Source organism: Grampus griseus (genome assembly GCF_964374135.1).
Source record: "Grampus griseus genome assembly, chromosome: 10".
In the NCBI taxonomy this organism is placed as follows: domain Eukaryota; kingdom Metazoa; phylum Chordata; class Mammalia; order Artiodactyla; family Delphinidae; genus Grampus; species Grampus griseus.
This window is the reverse complement of record NC_139004.1, coordinates 76,024,028-76,043,751: the sequence shown is the minus strand read 5'-3', so window position 1 is coordinate 76,043,751 and position 19,724 is coordinate 76,024,028. Positions and strand designations below refer to the sequence as shown.

The 19,724-nt window shown below is 40.1% G+C and overlaps 1 protein-coding gene across 4 annotated transcripts in view; it reads left to right on the top strand.

The window, feature by feature from the left end:
* The first annotated feature begins 6,481 nt into the window (after positions 1 to 6,481).
* FHIT (fragile histidine triad diadenosine triphosphatase) overlaps positions 6,482 to 19,724 on the top strand; it is a 1,455,268-nt gene continuing 1,442,025 nt past the window's right edge. For 3 of the 4 annotated variants that reach the window (XM_082663608.1, XM_082663605.1, XM_082663607.1), the window contains exon 1: positions 6,482 to 6,602. The gene's annotated coding sequence lies outside the window, so the exon portion shown is untranslated. The remainder of the gene's footprint in view (positions 6,603 to 19,724) is intronic. The other variant, XM_082663609.1, reaches the window with a different exon arrangement.

The window sequence follows — 19,724 nt, the reverse complement described above, 5'->3', positions numbered from 1 at the left end:
ACCACCCTACCCAAGAGAAGACCATCCATCATTTTTTTAGTCCCTCACTCTGCTTATTTTCATAGCATTTTTAAAAATCAATACCTATGATATATCATGCATTTGTGTATTAGTGTATGGTCTATCTTTTCTACTAGAAGTTCCATGAGGGTAGGAATTTTTTTGACTTATTTACTGCTGTACCCCTAGCACCTTGAACAATGCCTGACATTTAGTGGGTGCTCAGTATTTGTGGAACGCATTTTTTTCTTTTGCCTTCAAGTTAAGCAATTCATTTGATAGTTAACAAGGCTCTCGGTTGCTCTTATGGAAAATTAAGAAGGATGCCTACCAAACGCTCATGGGCTGACCCTTGGGACACTTCCAGCGTCTTTCACCACTGCCCTACCTCCACTCTAGGTCAGGGACTGGTGAATCTACTCTGCCTGAGCTCTGGCACTTGCCATGTGCTTCCTGTGCCTCTGCCTAGAACCTCCTTCCTCCTCTACCGTAGGTGGAAAAGCTGACTCATTCTGGTATTGATTTTATGCATTACGTTGATTTGCTCACCTGTTTACGTGTTTATGGCCTCCATTACAGTACACTACCAGGGATTGTCTGATTCATTGGTGATTCCTATCCCCTAGCACAGTGACTGGCCCAGAGTAACCCTCCATCCATGAAAAACTAAGTTGAATTGAAGTTGCATCCCATTCTGAAGTAAATTCTCTACTAAGGAAATATACTTTTTAATTTTTAGGGAACTTTAGCTTTTAGTCGGTTTTATCCTCTAGAATGAAGAAATGCCTTTAAAACTGCAGTGAAACCAGGGCAATGTGTTTAGAGTCATAATTTCTTGAAGGAGAGTGATACAAAATCATAGCTTAACTCTGAGCCACCCTAGTGAAATCACAGCTTGGACACTGAGCTTAGTTTTATGTACCTTATGTTCCAGGAAACTGGAAGATGATTGCAAAAGATGGCAGTAAGAAGGATTAAGTGTGATTATTTATGAGGCATAGTTAAAAGGAGACAGCATGCATATGTTCACTAACTATAGGGAATAGACTGGTCTCTAAATATCTGATGAACAAATCCACCCAAGGAATATATTTAACACAGAACAACAAAAGGATAAATGAGAGAATTTAAAAAAAGATAGGGGAAAAATTTAGAGAATTTTCAGCGTATCATGAGGTAGCTCTTATTAACCATCAGGATTGTCCAATAGCAGCCAAAAAGCTGAGTGATTATGGGATGAGAAATTGTGAAGGAGGTGGGAACATTTGGTACAGATGAGTTTCCCAACCTTTTTATACTTTGTATTACGACGCATCATTTTTTCTTTATTCTAGTACGATATTTTCATATTGGATGTGATTTTTTCCCAATTAAATAAATACCGCCAAGACTCTTGTCCAAAAGTCTGGACTATAACCTGTAATATATGGCTGAGATGACTTATGTAGAGGGTTCAACTCTTTGACCTCTAGGTCTTTCCAGTTTTGAAATTCTGTTTCCATGGTAAAGATTTCTTTGTAGGTCCTGTGAGCTGTTGGGAGTGTTTGGCTAAAGCAGAAAAGTATGTGACGACCAGGTTTTTACACATCAGGGTGGTCCTAAGCTTTGCGATAATGAGAGGTTATTGTGGGGTTACTTTTGTCTCTTTACTTTATGGCTTAGCTGAATGCAGTGAGTGGTACAAATATCAGGTCCTTGTAGTACTTACCCTGTTTGCTTTTGTGGCCATAACATAGTCATTCTTTTACCACATATTTATTGAGTGCCTACTATCGAATAAGACAAAAACAAAGTTCTTGCCTTCAGAGGCTTACATTCTACTTGGAGGTGAAAGATGATAAACAGAAAGACATAAATAGGGACTATAATTTCAAGTAAAGCTACTTGCTATGAAGAAGTGCTATTATGGCACAACCCACAGAAGTCTTTCACAAAACTGTCTTCTACAATTCTCCAAAGGAGATATACGAAAGGCCAACAGGTACATGAATAGATGCTCAACATCATTAGTCATTAGGGAAATGGAAATCACAACCACAATGAGGTATCACCTCCCATCTGTTAGAATGACCATTAACAAAAAGAGAAGAGATAAAAAATGCTGGCAAGGATGTGATGAGACAACCCTTGTGCACTGTTGGTGGGACTGTAAACTGGTACAGCCATATGGAAAACAGTAAGGAGGATCCTCAAAAAATTAAAAATTGAACTACCATATGATCCAGCAATTTCACTTCTGGGAATATATCCAAAGGAAATGAAAACACTAACTCAAAAAGATATATGCACTCCCATATTCATAGGAGCATTATTTACAATAGGCAAGACATGGAAACAACCTAAGCATTCATCAACGGAGGAATGGATAAAGAAGTTGTCGAATATATGCAATATTATATGGAATGTCATAATAATGGAATATTATTCAGCCATAAAAAACAAGGAAATCCTGCTGCTTGTGACAACATGGATGGACCTTGAGGGCAGTAGGCTAAGTAAAATAAGTCAGGGAGAGAAAGACAAAACTGTATGATCTCACTTATATGTGGAATCTAAAACAAAAAACAAAAAACAAAAAACCCCACACCAAATTCATAGAAAAAGATCAGATTTGTGGTTACCAGAGGCAGGGGGTTGGGGGAGAGGGAACTGAGGAAGGTGGTCAAAAGGTACAAACTTCCAGTTACACGATAAATTAGTACTAGATGTGTAATGTAGAACATGACTACAGCTAACACTGCTGTACGATATACAGCAAAGTTAAGAAAGTAAATCTTAAAGAGTTCTCATCACAAGGATAATTTTTTTCCTTTCTTTTATTTTTAGTTTATCTATATGAGAAGATGAATGTTAGCTGAATGTATTGTGGTAATCATTTCACAATATATGTAAGTCAAACCATTATGCTGTAAAACTTAAATTTATACAGTGATATATGTCAATTATATCTCAATAAAATTGGGAAAAAAACCTGTCTTTTAGGTCTAAAGACACAGTTTATGCATTTAATGCTAACTTCTCAAAAATCTTTACTTATGTTTCTTCAATATCACGAAATGAACACATTGCCTCCAGCAATATTTCTTTAATTTCCCTTTTCCCCTTTTCTTGATCTCATTCCTCCCCTCTCTACTAAACCCCAGTTCCTCTGAAGCTTCTCCGTAAGTCCCCAAAGATTTCCCAGTGTAAAAGAGGTTTTTGTTGTTGCCGTTTTTGTTCAGTTTTTGTTTTAGTGAGGATTTAGAAAGTGCTGTCTATTTTAACTGTTCACGTGATGAGGTATACAAGGTGGTAGGCTGCTTGGTTTTTTTGTTCATTTGGTTAGTTCTTTTTGTACGTATTTATTTAATTTTGAATTATTCTTATTCTGCTAGTCTCAGTGATAAAAGCTTGTGGTGAACCAAAGCCACCTGTAGCAGATACTACTGGTGTCCCACCAGTACATGGCAGCACCTGTATCTCTGGCTTCCTCAGGTCACTGAGCAACTCTGCCTTTCATACAGTATGATGAAGAGCCAGGGACTTAACAGCCCCTGAAAACAGCCCCCAATCATTGACTGATGGGAGATGGTGTTTAAACAATAGGGTTCTTTTGTCCCTTTGGTGGGATAGCTCAATCTAAGGCATGGGTTCCACATTGTTTCCTAGAGTTCCCCAGGAAGATTAAGCTCTGATCACCCCGAGCAGTAATATGCTTGATAGTGCACCTTCTTTGTCTGTCTTCCCTTCCGCATTTCATTTTCCTATTCTCCCACTGCAGTTTCCTGCAATTACCTCCTAAATAAACTACTTGCACTTGAATACTTGTCTCAGGATATACTTGTGGGAGAACACAAACTAAGATGCCATCTCCAGGTGATTACTAATGAAGCTGCAGATCAGATAGTTATCTCCCCACTGATTATCTCCGCACTTGCATGTCCTGGGTCCAATCTCCCAATTCATCACACCACCACCACCACCACCCGCCACCGCTTTCCCCCCTTGGTGTCCATACGTTTGTTCTCTACATCTGTGTCTCAATTTCTACCCTGCAAACCGGTTCAAGTGCCGCATCTTAAAGCTCTCTGTGAATGTATATACTGCCGAAGATCATGCCAATCAGACAGCGTCATTCACAGCTGAATATGCATATGTTCATAGTAGGTTGCCAGACAACGGTTTAATAATCATTAGATACCACTGTTTAGATCCTAAGTATGTTCATGATATTTACCTTCTGATTGCTAAGTAGGAGATGTAATGATTATAGGCTGATACTTTCTCAGGAGAAGAGTCTAGTTGTTGAGCTTTCCAGTTTCATATGGTTCAGTAATTTCTTCCACATTTAGTGTGGCTGCTGACATTTGTGTTGAAATCTCTCATGCCAATCAGCCTGAGAAAAGCTGGGACTGCTTTTTTCTCATAAAAGCTAGAAAGAACTGCTGTATTATAGGAAACCACCCCAAATTAACAGAAGATTAGGGTAGGAAGCCTGGACAGGGGTTTTAATCCCTGTGCATGAAATCAGTCTGTACACATATTGATCATATTTCTGCTGTTTTAACTGCAATTGTTTTCAATTTCACCTATTCACAATTCTCTATTATTTTATGCGGCCACGGTGTCTGTGTGATGATCTGGAAACTGACCATAATCCACTGTGACATTCTCTGAGTCAAGCTTCCTAAGACATCAGTGTTTCACACCAGGACATTTTGTAGGACACCTCGCTACTATCTGTGGGGTTCAAACATCAGAAAGGATGTGAGATCTAAGACTTGGTGTAATCACCTGCATGTAATGAAGCAGGCCAAAGAAAAAAGTGAGAGAAAAAAAAAAAGAAGGGGCTTCCCTGGTGGTGCAGTGGTTCAGAGTCCGCCTGCCGATGCAGGGGACACGTGTTTGTGCCCCGGTCCGGGAAGATCCCACATGCCGCGTAGCCGCTTGTTCCGTGAGCCATGGCTGCTGAGCCTGCGCGTCCGGAGCCTGTGCTCCGCAATGGGAGAGGCCACAACAGTGAGAGGACCGCGTACCACAAAAAAAAAAAAAAAAAAAAAAAAAAAGAAAATGGTGTCAGGGAAAGTAGGGACCTATCTAAGTGTTTGTCCAAGTGTAATTGCTCTTTGTTTCTCCCTTTTAAATGTAAAAGATGACTGGCAAATGTCTCTTTTTCCTTGGCACTAGGATTGGGAGGAAAGAAAAGGGAAGGAGGCAATCTTGAAGAAGAGAGGTAGCTACAAGAAGCAGCATGGTGTAGTAACAAGAGTCTGAAGACCAGGATTCTAGTCCCTGTTTATGAGCTGTATGCCTTTGTGAAATTATTTAGCTGTTCTGCAATTTTCAGTTGCATTTATTGCAAAATTATGTTTGCTTCTCATCCTCCCCTAGACCAGGAGCATCTTGAGGTTAGGAACTGAGAATGATTCAATTTCTCCAGCACCTATATGGCACTGGGCAGAATATACTGAATGATTTTCAATTTAAAAAGGGAGCGAGCAAGCACAAGGGCCCCACGGTGGTCAGACATGAACTGAATTGATCTGCACCAAAGAAAGGGAGAACAGAGAATAATTCATTTAATTACTTGAAATACATTTACTGAGTGTCTATTATATACATATATATATACACACTATATGTAATACATATAGTATGGGTGTATATATATACTATATAAAATATTATAATAGAAATTTTATAGTATATAAATATATGGATTATATATAAGTTTAAATTAAAATTTATAATATAAAATATTATACTATATATATTATAGATACTATTTATACTTTTAGGTGCTAGAAACACTGCAGTGACCAGAAAAAAAACCCCATATCTATAACAGATCTTTCATTCTAAGGGGCAAGATGATAAAAAAGATAAATTATATACAATGCTTGGTTAAGGACAAGAGCTAAGGAGAAAAATAACACAAAAAAAGAAGAAAGGAATGGACAGGGGAGTCTGTGGTTCAATTTTGGTTAGGATGTCCGGGAAGGCGGAGTGCAGTCATACACCGGTTCAATTAAGGCCTGCGAGCCCGCGTGCTGAGAGAAACAAAAGAAAGGAAGGCTTTAGGAATCAAAAAAGATCCAGAGTGAGGAAACGAAGCGAAAGGAAATTCAGACAGTGAGGAGCAGTGAGGGGTGGGTAAGTTGAGCGCGTGTGGGAGGAAAGAAGGAAGCAAAAATGCAGCACAGCCTAAACAATCATGTTACTTTCTACATTTGGTAAAAAACAAAGATTGTGTGGATTATGACGAAATCCCTTTCTGAGGGAATTCTCACCTCAGCTTCTTTCCAGAGAGCGACAGTGTTTCCCGTCCCCTAAACAGGGATTTTTGTCATTATGGCTTTTGATTGGCCCGGTATAAGCACGTGCTCTGCGCCTATTGGCCCGAGCGTCTGTCCCCAGACGAGTAGCCATGTTGGGGCCCTTCCCCGCCGTGGGGCCGTCTGGGAGTTGTAGTCCTTGCTCCGCTCCGTCCAGTGGAGAGGCTTTTTGCCCTCTGCTCCTGGGTCCCTCAGGCAGCCACTCTCGTGGGCACACGCCCGGGAACTGCTTCTGCCCCGCACTCCCTCCCTCTGCCTTTCACTTCCCAGCTGCCAAGATCTTGGAAGGTAGGGGCGGGGGCAAGCCCAAGTCGAACAGTGTTTCTGTGGCGCAGATCCGGGGTTTCGCGCGCGTCTCATCATTACTCCGGTGGTCCAGTGGAGCGGGGACTGACTGGGTCCACGCAGCTCGTTGGGAGGTAGTGAGGGGTCTGTCGGGAGGACCCTCCCACCTCACCTCACCTTCTCACGGCCACTTCCTGAGCACCGGCCCTAACCCTAACCCGCCCCTCCTCCGCCGCATTTTGTAAGTGGGTAAACTGAGGCATGGGGGCATGCCAGCGGTTCCAGGGGACGCCCCAGCTCCTGGCTCTGGTGGTGTAGTTGGCATGGGCCGCTTTTGGATTTTTTTCAGTTTTACTGTCAAGTAGCAGGACTCTGTGCCCCAACAGATGTGTGTTAAACATCCAGCTCTGGGTTCCCCAGGGGGAGGGAGGAGGGTTTGAACAAAGTGTCCAGGAGGAGGAGCTAGGCAGGACACGGGGAAGGCAATATTTTGGGAGAGAATTTTACATTTAGTAGTTAAAAGACACAAAAAAATAATTCATTATGGTGGGAGAAATCAGTACTCTGTTGGACTTCCTTACATCTATTTTATGGCTTAATGTAGGTTTTTTTTCTTTTTTTTTTTGCTGTACGCGGGCCTCTCACTGCCGCGGCCTCTCCCTTTGCGGAGCACAGGCTCCGGACGCGCAGGCTCAGCGGCCATGGCTCACGACCCCAGCCGCTCCGCGGCATGCGGGATCCTCCCGGACCGGGGCACGAACCCGCGTCTCCTGCATCGGCAGGCGGACTCCCAACCACTGCGCCACCAGGGAAGCCCTAATGTAGTTTTTATATGAAAACATGCGGGGATTTTTAAGGTGTGTTCATGTGGGGGAAAAAGGCCGGTTAGTGGAACTGGAGCTGGATTTGCAGCTTCCTCTCTAGGATCAAATTCTGCCTCTGCTGTATGACCAGCCACTCAGTGCTTACCGGGGAAAAAAGAACTTAACGCTCCCTGCCTAAGTGGCCCAAGGAGCTGCCAGGAGCTGAAATCTAGATGAAGTCTTGCTTGTGAAAGTTTGCCACATTCAAACTTTTATTATTGTGCGTCTCTCAGAACTGTGCTTGGGATTGGCATAGAATACAGCCTGTGGTCATGTTAGAAAGGCTCAGATCCTTGCTGGGTCCGGGACTACCGAAAGCGGCCCCGACTCGCACCTGTTAAGGTCCTGTACCTGAACTCTCTATTTTCTGGCTCCATCTTACCGCCAGCGGCCCAGGGCAGCGGAGGCTTCTGGGAGTTGTAGTCCCGCCTCTAGTTTCCCGGAGGGTTGGTACTCCATCTCCCAGCGTGTCATTTGGCTTGGCGAGGTGTCTCCTGGGAGTTGAAGTCTCACTTCCAGCAGTTCTCTGGAGCAGCCCCTTGACTCGGAACTACAACTTCCATGTGGCCCTGCGTTCTTGGCTGCTTGCCCTGCGTCCACTAGCTGCGAGCCGGGTGTAGTGAAATATGTTTAGCAAAAATGTCTTTTTGTTGTTTTTGATTGTATACGCTCTTCCAAGTACTACGTGGGGGTTTATTGTATACGCTTTTCTAAGTATCTTAGGAATTATGCATGCTTTCAAACAGTGCTAACACTCAACAGTTTACAGAGCATGTTCATACTATCTCTCGTAATAATACTGTATCTCCCATTTGTAGATAAGAAAAAAACTTGAGAAGACGATTTGTACACGGTCACACACCTAGTAATAAAATGTAATATATCTTTTATAAATAAGTAGATATTACATTTAGTTATAGTTTAATCCTCTCAAGCGCTATATGAGAGAAATAGCCATTTTCATATGCATTTTCCATATTAGAAAACTAAGGCTAGGAAATAGGGAAGTTGAGCAACGTGTCGAAGTTAACTAAGCTAGTGAATAGAACTACCGAGATTGTAACCCAGTCTGCTTGACAAACTCTGCTTAGAAAAAGACGCTATCTTATGGAGGTGGAGGGAGCCCGAGCTTTCTGAGTACGGAATTTGGAATCTTTCCACTATACCATGTTGCCTCTGTAGTTAAACACTAAACGGTAGTGCTGCAAAAACCTTTGAGATCATTTAAATCTAAGGCAAAGATCTTGGAACAGTTCCTGGCGTATAGTAGAGGTTCCACAAATGTTAGCTATATAGAGTTTTATAATACTTTTATTTTAGAGATGAGGAAACTGGTGCAGGTGGTGAAGCAGTTTGCCCAAGGTCACACAGCTGGTCTGTGTCAGGGATGAGACTAGACCCGAACGTCTTGTTTCCAAGTCCAGGGTTATTTTCATTCTACCAGCAGACAGCTAGCAGGGACACCATATGTGAAGCTGTTTAGATAATAGTTTCTCTCCTAATTTGTTCTTCCTAGGCCACAGACCAGGACCAATTGTTGTAAAGTCTCTTTTCTTATTATTGGTAACGTAATATTTCATGAATTCAACAAATGTTTTCTGAACATATAGCTCATCTCTCTTTAGGTACAGGGCCTCATGGATGAAAAGTAGCTAATGGGTTAGGGCTAGAAGGACCTTATAAATCATCTAATCTAACTTTTTAATTTAAAAAATTAGGGAATTGAGGTACAACATTCACAGCCTTCATCTCATGCCCTTGTGTCAGAAGCATTCTGTTTCTGCAAGGAGGCAGGGTTCTGGAGGCCTCATAGTCCTGTATGTGACCTTTTAGGCTCATGCTTTATTTTACTTAGTATCCTTGTCCTTGCCTTATTCCTGTACATGTTTGGTGGAATGCTTTAGGAAATGTTTCTGTGTACATGCAGCTCTCTTTCTTTTAATGTACATGCAGCTTCAATATGTTCCATTTGTATTTTGGGAATTAGTCTTGTCTTGGCTCCCAATACTCTTTTGTCCTGTAAGACACGAGAACAAAATCTGACATTGTGTTTGCATTCACATATGTTAAAATCTAATCCTCTAATATAGGGTAACATAAATGAACACATGAGTTGATGGAATTATATAAAACTTTTGTTTTAGAAGACACATTGGCCCTTTCAATTATGTATTCACAGATAAAGCAGATTACTCTCACCTCTTGTGTGTGAAAGATGATTTCTACATAATTAGATAATAAAGTAGCAGTTTTATAAATTACTGGCTAAACGTTCCTGAGATAGTCATTATGGGAGATGTTCTCCTGGTCACCCTCTGTCCCACCAGCACTCTCCTAAATGACAGTCTGATCAGTCAGCTTCCAGCAAAGTGCGTGACCACTAGTAGACACAGAAAAAGTATTTGTGGAATTGCATTCATAAGCACCTTTGAGCTCTATTCCCACATTTTCCCCCTGAATCTCAGTTTTCTCTTTTAATGCAGAAAGGCAGCTTTGAAATACAAGCTGTTGCTACAGCTTTTGAGGTCATGCTCTGAGGGACTGTTGCTTTGGGAATGTCCAGGTCTGTGACTTCTAAGATGAGAAAGTGATCCAAATAGCAAAACATAGAGAAGCAATAGAGAGTGGTAGTCTGAAGGCCTATGACTGAAATCCCAGCCCTGCCTCTTAGGCATGTTACTAAGCCCTTGGTTTCCTCTTCTGTAAAGCAAGGATAATAAGCATTCTACCGCATAAAGTGATGATAAAGATTAAATAAGATAGTGTGTTTAAAGCTTTGAGCATGTCAGGTGCTCAATAGCTTGCATTTAATAGATGAATAGATCTTATTTTTGTCATTATTAATGTAAATGTGTATATGAAAATATATTTACTCAGGATTTAAACTGGAGGCAGATATCTGTTTTATAAAAGGGTCTTGTCATTTGTTTTCTTAGAGTAGCAAGCTTGGCCATCACATATAAACTATGAAGTTAACTGCAACTCTTGATAATCCATCTTGTCAGCTCAGTGAAAGTGTCTTGTGTAGGCAGAGAGATAGTGAAGCTTTTGGCTCTTCATTGACTGCTGAGAGGTCCCTGATCTCTGGTTTCATCTATATATTAAATCTTGGGTTGAAAAACGGTCAGTAGGGCCTTCTGTCCACTTCTGGAAAGGACTGGGCCTATCCCAGGAGCCTCAGGGTTAAAGTGAAGCAGTTGTCATCCAGCTGGTGAGTAATCCCGGGGCAGTGGCTATGTGGACACGGCAGTGCTTCTTTCTAAAGCTGACAACTTCAGTAGCCATGAGGTTACTGATAGAGAGGTGAGTTACAGAAGAGGGGTGATGCTGGGGATAGGGAAGGAGAAATGAAATGAGGATCATAGCGAGAGCAAAGAGCAGATGAACGAAGGAAACAGTTGAGGCCCTCAGTCAAGTTGTCTTAAGCATGTATTTATTGAGCACATTTATCCTGCTCCTAGCTCTGTGCCAGGCACTGCACTGTTATGCAGTGGAGATACAGCCTTGAATGTGGCTGACATGGAGGTGGTCATGGTGGTGGGTTGTGGTATATTCTAAGCAGGGAAGAACTTGAAGGAAAGAAGCAAGGAAGGTAGAGTGTGTTGGGATTTGATGAGCAGAAAAGTCTTTGTGCTTGGGGTATACAAATCACTGAATGGGGGAGGTGGGAGAGATGAGGCTGCAGAGGCAGGCATGGGTGATATTATGCAGAGTCCAGTTATCTGTATTGCAAAAGAATTTTGGACTTTATTCCAAGGGTATTTGTGAAACCATTTAAAAGTCTTAAGTGGAGAAATAAAATTATTGGATTTGTTTTTTAAAGACTTTGGATGCAGTATGGATGATGAATTTGTGAGAGGTAATAATGTGGGAAAACCAGATAGTCTTGCGTTTCTTTAACTTTAACGTGCATGTGAATCTCCCGCTGATCTTAAAATGTGGAGTCTGATTCAGCAGATCTGGAATGGGCCAGCACCAGCAGGCTGTTGCTGCTGGTCTATGGACTATCCTTTGAGTAGCAAGTACTTAGGAGACTCTTCAGTGTTCTAGGTCAGAGATAATGGTGATTAAGAGAATGGGTTAGAGAGCAGAAGACCTGGATTCTAATCTTGGTTTTTCCACTTATTTGCTGTGTGACTCTGGGGAAAGTGAGGTAATCTCTTTGAGCCTCAATTTCCTTATTATCTGTGAAAGGTGGGTAATAATTTCTATTGCTTTAATCATGTTTTAAATTTTCAATGAGGTCACCCTTGGAAAGGGTTACTGTGCTTAATACAGTAATTGGCACTCAGTAAATGGTAGCTTTGATTTTACTCTTATGGTTATTAGTAAAAATCATAATATTATGCACGCTGCTCCACATTTCCTTGTTTATCACATTTTCTTGTTTAGCACATTTTGAATGCTAGGTGGAATAGATTACCTTTAATTCTACTGTTTTTGCTTCTGTCTCACAGGTGAAGTGCTGAACTTCGTAAAAATTTGAACATTATGGGCAAATAGATTTCTCTCAGCAATTGAGTCTCTCAATTTGATGGAAAAAAATCTGGGATCCTGAAAGTACCATCTTATATCTGATTGCAGGAACTTGAGGCACCTTGCCTAGCCTTGTAAATTTATTTAGCCCAATTATAGTGCCTCCTTCTTTACATAATTTTAACCTGTTTGGATTGTTCTCCAACCAGTGATTCTCAACCCTTTTTGCAAGTTAGAATCACCTGGGGCTGGTCCCATCCATACAAATTAAATCAGAGTGCCGGAGGGGAGGCAGGCGTTGATAATTTCTTTTTTAAGTTTCCTGGGTTATAATGAAGTGCATCTAGGATTGAGAACCATTGATTTTAAAAACCATAACATCACAAAATAAATCAAGTACAGTCTAAGGGCCTGGGTGGGGAATGAAATATCTGGAAAGTAGCTGAAGTCTTTGGGAGTGAAAGAGATAATAAGCCTAGTCACAAATCTCTCTTGGAATCTGATGAACTAACTGTAGGTTGTGCCCTGGGTTACCTTTGAGATTACTTACTAGGACACCCCCGTTCTAACCCTTTTTATCTCTAGCTGTGCTTACCCTAGTCAGGATTCTCCTTAATGTTGAGTTTCAGACTGCTTTTCTCTTTCTGGTATTTAGTTTGTTCCATTCCTCAGAGCTAAAAAAAAGTTATTAACCCATGAAAATCATGTTCAAAAGAAACTGAGTTACATGTTTTCATGAGTTGTGGCCATGTTATTGAAAAGGCTTAAACTATTGTTCAGATAAAATACAACCCATTTTTACTAGCAACATTTTTTTTTTTTTTTTATGCGGTACGCGGGCCTCTCACTGCTGTGGCCTCTTCCGTTGCGGAGCATAGTCTGTGGACGCGCAGGCTCAGCGGCCATGGCTCACGGGCCCAGCTGCTCCGCGGCACGTGGGATCTTCCCGGACCGGGGCACGAACCCGCATCCCCTGCATCGGCAGGCTGACTCTCTACCACTGCACCACCAGGGAAGCCCCCCTACTAGCAACATTCTTACATTCTAATTCAGTAGTTTAAAAGGAACCACTTCCAGAGATGCTGCCAATTATAAAGATGGGTTTCTACCTGTCTTTTTTCTCTTTAAAATTACTTCCATCTACCATTTTAGGGTGGAACAGTTAAGCTAATTTGATTAAATGCCTTTAATTTTCTGGATTATCCATAATATATAGGACCCCTTTCCTTTAAAAATTTTTTCCTCCATAGAAAATGTGTTTTTTTTTCATGAAGAAAAAATATTTTTTCTTCATGAAAGTAATTTCTATTTTTTATTGAAATATAGTTGACATACACTATTATGATAGTTCCCGGTGTACTACATAATTACTTGATATTTTCATACATTATGAAATGATCACCAAGATAAGTCGAGTAACCATCTGTCCGCATACAAAGTTATTGCGATATTATTGACCATATTCCTTATGCTGTTTATTACATCCTTGTGACTTATTTCTTATATGGCTGGAGATTTGTACCTTTTAATCCCCTTCACCTATTTTGCTGACCCCCTCACCCATCTGCCTTCTGGCAACCACATATTTGTTCTCTGTATCTATGAGTCTGTTTTTTTGTTTTGTTTTGTTTGCTTGCTTGTTTTGTTTTTTCTGTTCCACATATAAATGAGATAATGCGGGATTTATCTTTCTCTGCCTTATTTCACTTAGCATACCTTCTAGATGCACCCATATTGTTGAAAATGGCAAGATTTCATTTTTTTATGGCTGAGTAATATTCCTGTGTGTGTGTGTGTGTGTGTGTGTGTGTGTGTGTGTGTGTATCACATCTTCTTTATCCATTCATCTATCAGTGGACACGTAGGTTGCTTCCATATCTTGGCTACTGTAAATAATGTTGCAATGAACACTGGAGTACATATATCTTTTCAGATTTGTGTTTTTCTTTTCTTTGGGTAGATTCCCAGAAGTGAAATTGCTGGATTGTAAGGCAGTTCTATTTTTTAATGTTTTGAGGAACCTCCATACTGTTTCCATACTGGCTGCACCAATTTACAATACCACTGACAGTGCATGAGGGTTCCCTTTTCTCCTCATCCTCTCCAACACTTGTTATTTGATGTCTTTTTGATGATAGCCATTCTGACAGGTGTGAGGTGGTATCTTATGTTGTTTTTATATGCATTTCCCTGATGATTAGTGATGTTGAGTGTCTTTTCATGTGTCTCTTGGCCATCTGTATGCCTTCTTTGGAAAAATGTCAATTCAGGTCCTCTGTCCATTTGTTAATGGTTTTTTTTTTTTTTTTGATGTTGAGTTGTATAAATTCTTTGTATATTTGGGACATTAACCCCATATCAGATATATTGTTTGCAAATATCTTCTCCCATTCAGTAGGCTGCCTTTTCATGTTGTTGATAGTTTCCTTCACTGTGCAAAAGCTTTTTAGATTGATGTAGTCCCATTTGTTTATTTTATTTTTTCTATGTTTCCCTTGCCTGAGGAGACATCTAAAAAAATATTTCTAAGACCAATGTGTAAGAGTGTACTGCCTCTGTTTTCTTCCAGGATTTTTATGGTTTCAAATCTTACATTAAAGTCTGTAATCCATTTTGAGTTTACTTTTCTATATGGTATGAGAAAGTAGTTCAGTCTGATTCTATTGCATGTAGCTGTCCAGTTTTCCCAACACCACTTGCTGAAGAGACTATCTTTTCTCCATTGTATATTATTGCCTCCTTTGTTGTAGATTAACTGACCATAAGTGTGTGGGTTTATTTCTGAGCTCTCTATTCTGTTCCATTGATCTATGTGTCTGTTTTTGTGCTACTACCATACTGTTTTGATTACTGTAGCTTTCTAGTATAGTTTGAAATCAGGGAGTGTGATTTGTTCTTCTTTCTAAAGTTCATTTTGGCTATTCAGGGTCTTTTGTATTTCCTTACATGTTTTAGAATTATTTGTTCCAGTTGATAGAGATTGCATTGAATCTGTAGATTTGCCTTGGGTAGTATGGTGATTTTAATGATATTAATTCTTCCAATCCATAAGCGTGGTATATCTTTCCATTTGTTTGTGTCATCTTCAATTTCTTTCATCAGTGTCTTATAGTTTTCTAAGTCTTTTACTTCCTTGGTTAGATTTATTCCTAGGTGTTTTCTTCTTTTTGATTAAATTATAAATGGGATTGTTTTCTTAACTTCTCTGATACTTCACTGTTAGTGTATAGAAACACAGCAGATTTCCATGTATTAATTTTGTATCCTGCAGATTTACCGAATTTATTTTTCAGTTCTAATAGTTTTTGGTGGGCTCTTTAGGAATATACATGCTTACCAAAAAAAAAAAAAAATATATATATATATATATATATATATATATACATAAACACACACACATATAATTAGGTATTATATATATTTTATATACATAAATATAATGAAACCTGCAAACAGGGACAGTTTTATTTATTGCTTTCCAATTAGATTCCATTTATTTATTTATTTATATTGTCTTATTGTTCTGGCTAGGACTTCCAATAATTTGTTGAATAAAACTGGTGAGAGTGGATATCCTTGTCATGTTCCTGATTTTACAGGAAATGCTTTCAGCTTTTCACCACTGAGTATGATGTTGGCTGTAGGTTTGTCATATATGGCTTTTATTATGTTGAGGTATGTTCCCCCATTCTCATTTTGTTGAGAATTTTGGCCATAAATGGATGTTGAATTTTGTCAAAAGCTCTTTCACAAACTTGTGATAATCATATGACTTTTATTCTTCAATTTGTTAATATGGTGTATCACATTGATTGAATTGTGGATGTTAAGCTATCCTTGCATCCCTGGGATAAATACTTCTTGATCATGGTGTATGATCCTTTTAATATATTATTGAATTTGATTTGCTAATATTTTGTTGAGAATTTTTGCATCTATTTTCATCAGTGGTATAGGCCTGTAATTTTCTTTTTTTGTGTGGTGTCTTTGATTTTGGTATCAAGGTGATGCTGGTCTTATAGAATGGGTTCAGAAGTGTTCTATCCTCTTCAATTTTGGAATAGTTTGAGAAGGTTAGGTGTTAACTCTTCTTTAAATGTTTGGTAGAATTCAACTTTGAAGCTGTCTGGTCCTGGTGTGTTCATATTTTCTATTTTTCCCTGATTTAGTCTTGGGAGATTATATTTTTCTAGGAATTTATCCACTTTTTTTTTTTTCTTTTGGTATGTGGGCCTCTCACTGTTGTGGCCTCTCCTGTTGCAGAGCACAGGCTCCGGAAGCACAGGCTCAGCGGCCATGGCTCACGGGCCCAGCCACTTCGCGGTATGTGGGATCTTCCTGGACCAGGGCACGAACCATGTCCCCTGCATCAGCAGGCGGACTCTCAACCACTGTGCCACCAGGGAAGCCCTATCCACTTCTCATAGTTGCCCATTTTATTAGTGTATAATTGTTCATAGTAATCTCTTTTTTAAAAAAATATTTATTTATTTATTTGGCTGCATCAGGTCTTAGTTGTGGCATGTGGGATCTTTGTTGTGGCATGTGAGATCTTTTGTTGCAGTGCATGGGCTCTTTGTTGCAGTGTGTGAGCTTCTCTTCAGTTGTGGCACATGGGCTCCAGGGCATGCGGGCTCAGTAGTTGCAGTGCGCAGGGTCTAGAGCGCGTGGGCTTAGTTGTCCTGTGGCATATTGGATCTTAGTTCCCTGACTAGGGATCGAACCTGCGTCCCCTGCATTGGAAGGTGGATTCTTAACCACTGGACCACCAGGGAAGTCCCCATAGCAATCTCTTATCCTTTGTATTTCTGTGGTGTTGGCTGTAACTGAGTTTATTTATTTGAGCTTCTCTCTTTTTTTCTTGATGAGTCTGGCTAAAAGTTTATCAAGTTTGTTTTCCTTTTCAAAGAATCAGCTCTCAGTTTCGTTGATCTTTTCTATTGTTGTATTTATAAAGGCTCTATTTCATTTATCTTTCTCTCTGATCTTTATTATTTCTTTCCTTCTACTAACTTTGGGTTTTGTTTGTTCTTTTTCTAGTTCCTTTAAGTTAGCTTGTTTATGTGAGATTTTTCATTTAATGTTTTGACATCATATTTTACATCTTTTTGTTTTGTGTATCCCTTAACTACTTATTGTGGAAATAGATGATTTAACTACTTTTGTCTTTTAACCTTCATACTGGCTTTGTAAGTGGTCGATCTACTTACTACCTTTACTATAATTTCACCAATGAGATTTTCCTTTTCATTATTTTCATATTTCTAGTTGTAGTCTTTTCTTTTCTGCTTAGAGAAGCTTGTTTAGTGGTGGTGAACTCTTTTAGCTTTTGCTTATCTTTAAAATTCTTTTTTTAAAATTAATTCAGGGCTTCCCTGGTGGTGCAGTGGTTGAGAATCTGCCTGCCAATGCAGGGGACACGGGTTCGAGCCCTGGTCTGGGAAGATCCCACATGCTGCGGAGGAACTGGGCCCATGAGCCACAGCTACTGAGCCTGCGCATCTGGAGCCTGTGCTCTGCAACAAGAGGGGCCATGATAGTGAGAGGCCCGCGCAATGGGATGAAGAGTGGTCCCCGCTCGCCGCAACTAGAGAAAGCCCTCGCACAGAAACGAAGACCCAACACAGCCAAAAATAAATAAATAAATTTAAAAAAATTAATTCAATCACTGATAAGTGTTTATTGAGTACATATTATGTGTCAGACATTGTGTTGGGTGCTTGAAATAATGGTGCTAAGCTTGGGGATAATTATTGCTGTAGCAGGCAAATTAGCTCCCTAGTATCTTTTTTTAAATTGAAGTATAGTTGGGAATTCCCTGGCATCCCAGTGGTTAGAGCTTAGTGCTTTCACTGCAGTGGCCTGTGTTCAATCCCTGGTCGGGGGGTACTTCCCTGGTGGTCCAGTGGTAAAGAATCTGCCTTACAATGCATGGAATTCCGGTTCAATCCCTGGTTAGGGAACTAAGATCCCACATGCTGCAGGACAACTAAGCCCAGGCGCCACAACTACTGAGCATGCATGCCTCAACTAGAGAGCCTATGTGCCGCAAACTACAGAGCCCACGTGCTCTGGATCCCACGTGCCACAACTAGAGAGAAGCTCGCGTGCGTACCTCAACGAAAGATCTCGCATGCCTCAAATGAAGATCCTGTGTGCTACAACTAAGACCCAACACAGCCAAAAAAAAAAAAAGAAATTGAACTATAGTTGATTTACAATTTTGTGTCAGCTTCAGCTGTACAGCAAAGTGATTGTGTTATATATATATGTGTATATATATATATATATATACACACACATACACACACACATACACACATACATGTATATTCAGATTCTTTTCCATTACAGGTTATTACAAGATATTGAATGTAGTTCACTGTGCTATGCAGTAGGACCTTGTTGTTTATCTATTTTATATATAGTAGTTTGTATCTGCTAATCCCAAACTCCTAATTCATCCCTTCCTCCCACCTCTTCCCTTTGGTAAGCGTAAGTTTGTTCTCTATGTCTGTGAGTCTGGCATAAGTTTGTTCTCTATGTCTGTGAGTCTGTATTTGTTCTATAAATAAGCTTATTTGTATCATATTTTAGATTCCACATATAAGTGATATCATATGACTTATTTCACTTACTGACTGACTTCACTTAGTATGATAATCTCTAGGTCGCTCCTTGAAGAGAACCTCTACAATTGTGATTATCCTCCCATTTGTGGGTTGCCCACCCGGGAGTGTGGGTCTGGACGGGACTGCAGCTCCACCTCCACCCCTCCTACCCTCTCGTCACTCCTTCTTATATCTTTAGTTGTGGAAAATCTTTCTTGCTAGTCTTCAGGTTGTTCTCATAAGTAGTTGCTCCGTAAGTAGTTGTAATTTTGATGTGTCTGTAAGAGGAGATGAGTTCAGGTCTTCCTACTCTGCCATCTTGGCCACACCCTTGAATATTTATATTTAGAACTTTATATCCAGTTTTCAGGAGGATTCTTGGCCTGAATTTATATTACCCTATACCTCAATTTCCTTTTACAGCATTTCCTAAGCTTCTCTGCTCACTAGAAGGTCATTTCACAATGTAGTAGTTTTATTTTTCTGCTGTGTTGACTTAATAGAGAGAAAGACTGGGAAAAGTGTTTTTGCTGGCGGGTTTAATACAGTTTAAAAATTACATATTTTGGGGGAATTTGCATGTATGCCAAGGTTTTCTTGTAATGATAAATAAGTAGGCATAGAAAAAAAATTGAGAAACTGGTTAAGAGGTTCACAAAAGGCGCTCATTGAGTATTCTGGAACTTAAAGACTCTTTCTGAATCTTTTTATGTGTTTATTAGTGTTCCTCATTATGGATTTACCTCTTTTTATTAACAGTCAGGTTTCCATGAAAATTCAATGTATTTTGCAGTTTCTCAGGCTCACAGCTATTGGAGCTAAAACCCATCATAGATAATGTGGAAGTATCAGTGCTTCCTCATGAGGTTTAATGCATGCGTATTTTAGTTGAGCATGGGCTGGAGGAAAGTATGGTCTACAGTCATTTAATCACTGAAGTTTGTAGTATGTGATATGGACAAAATTTTTATTTTTTGCAGGACTTGAAGGCTCTTTTGCATGTATTCAGTTTTGAAACAGTAAAAAAAAAACCTCACTGCTGTCTCCACATTTACTGCAGGACAGTACTTGCTTGGTTGTGCCAGGAGATGCCTGAGTGATACCTAGAAGCTGGAGTCTGTGTATGTGCTTGGAGCCCTGAGGACAGGCAGAGGAACCTGCTGGAATAAGGTTGT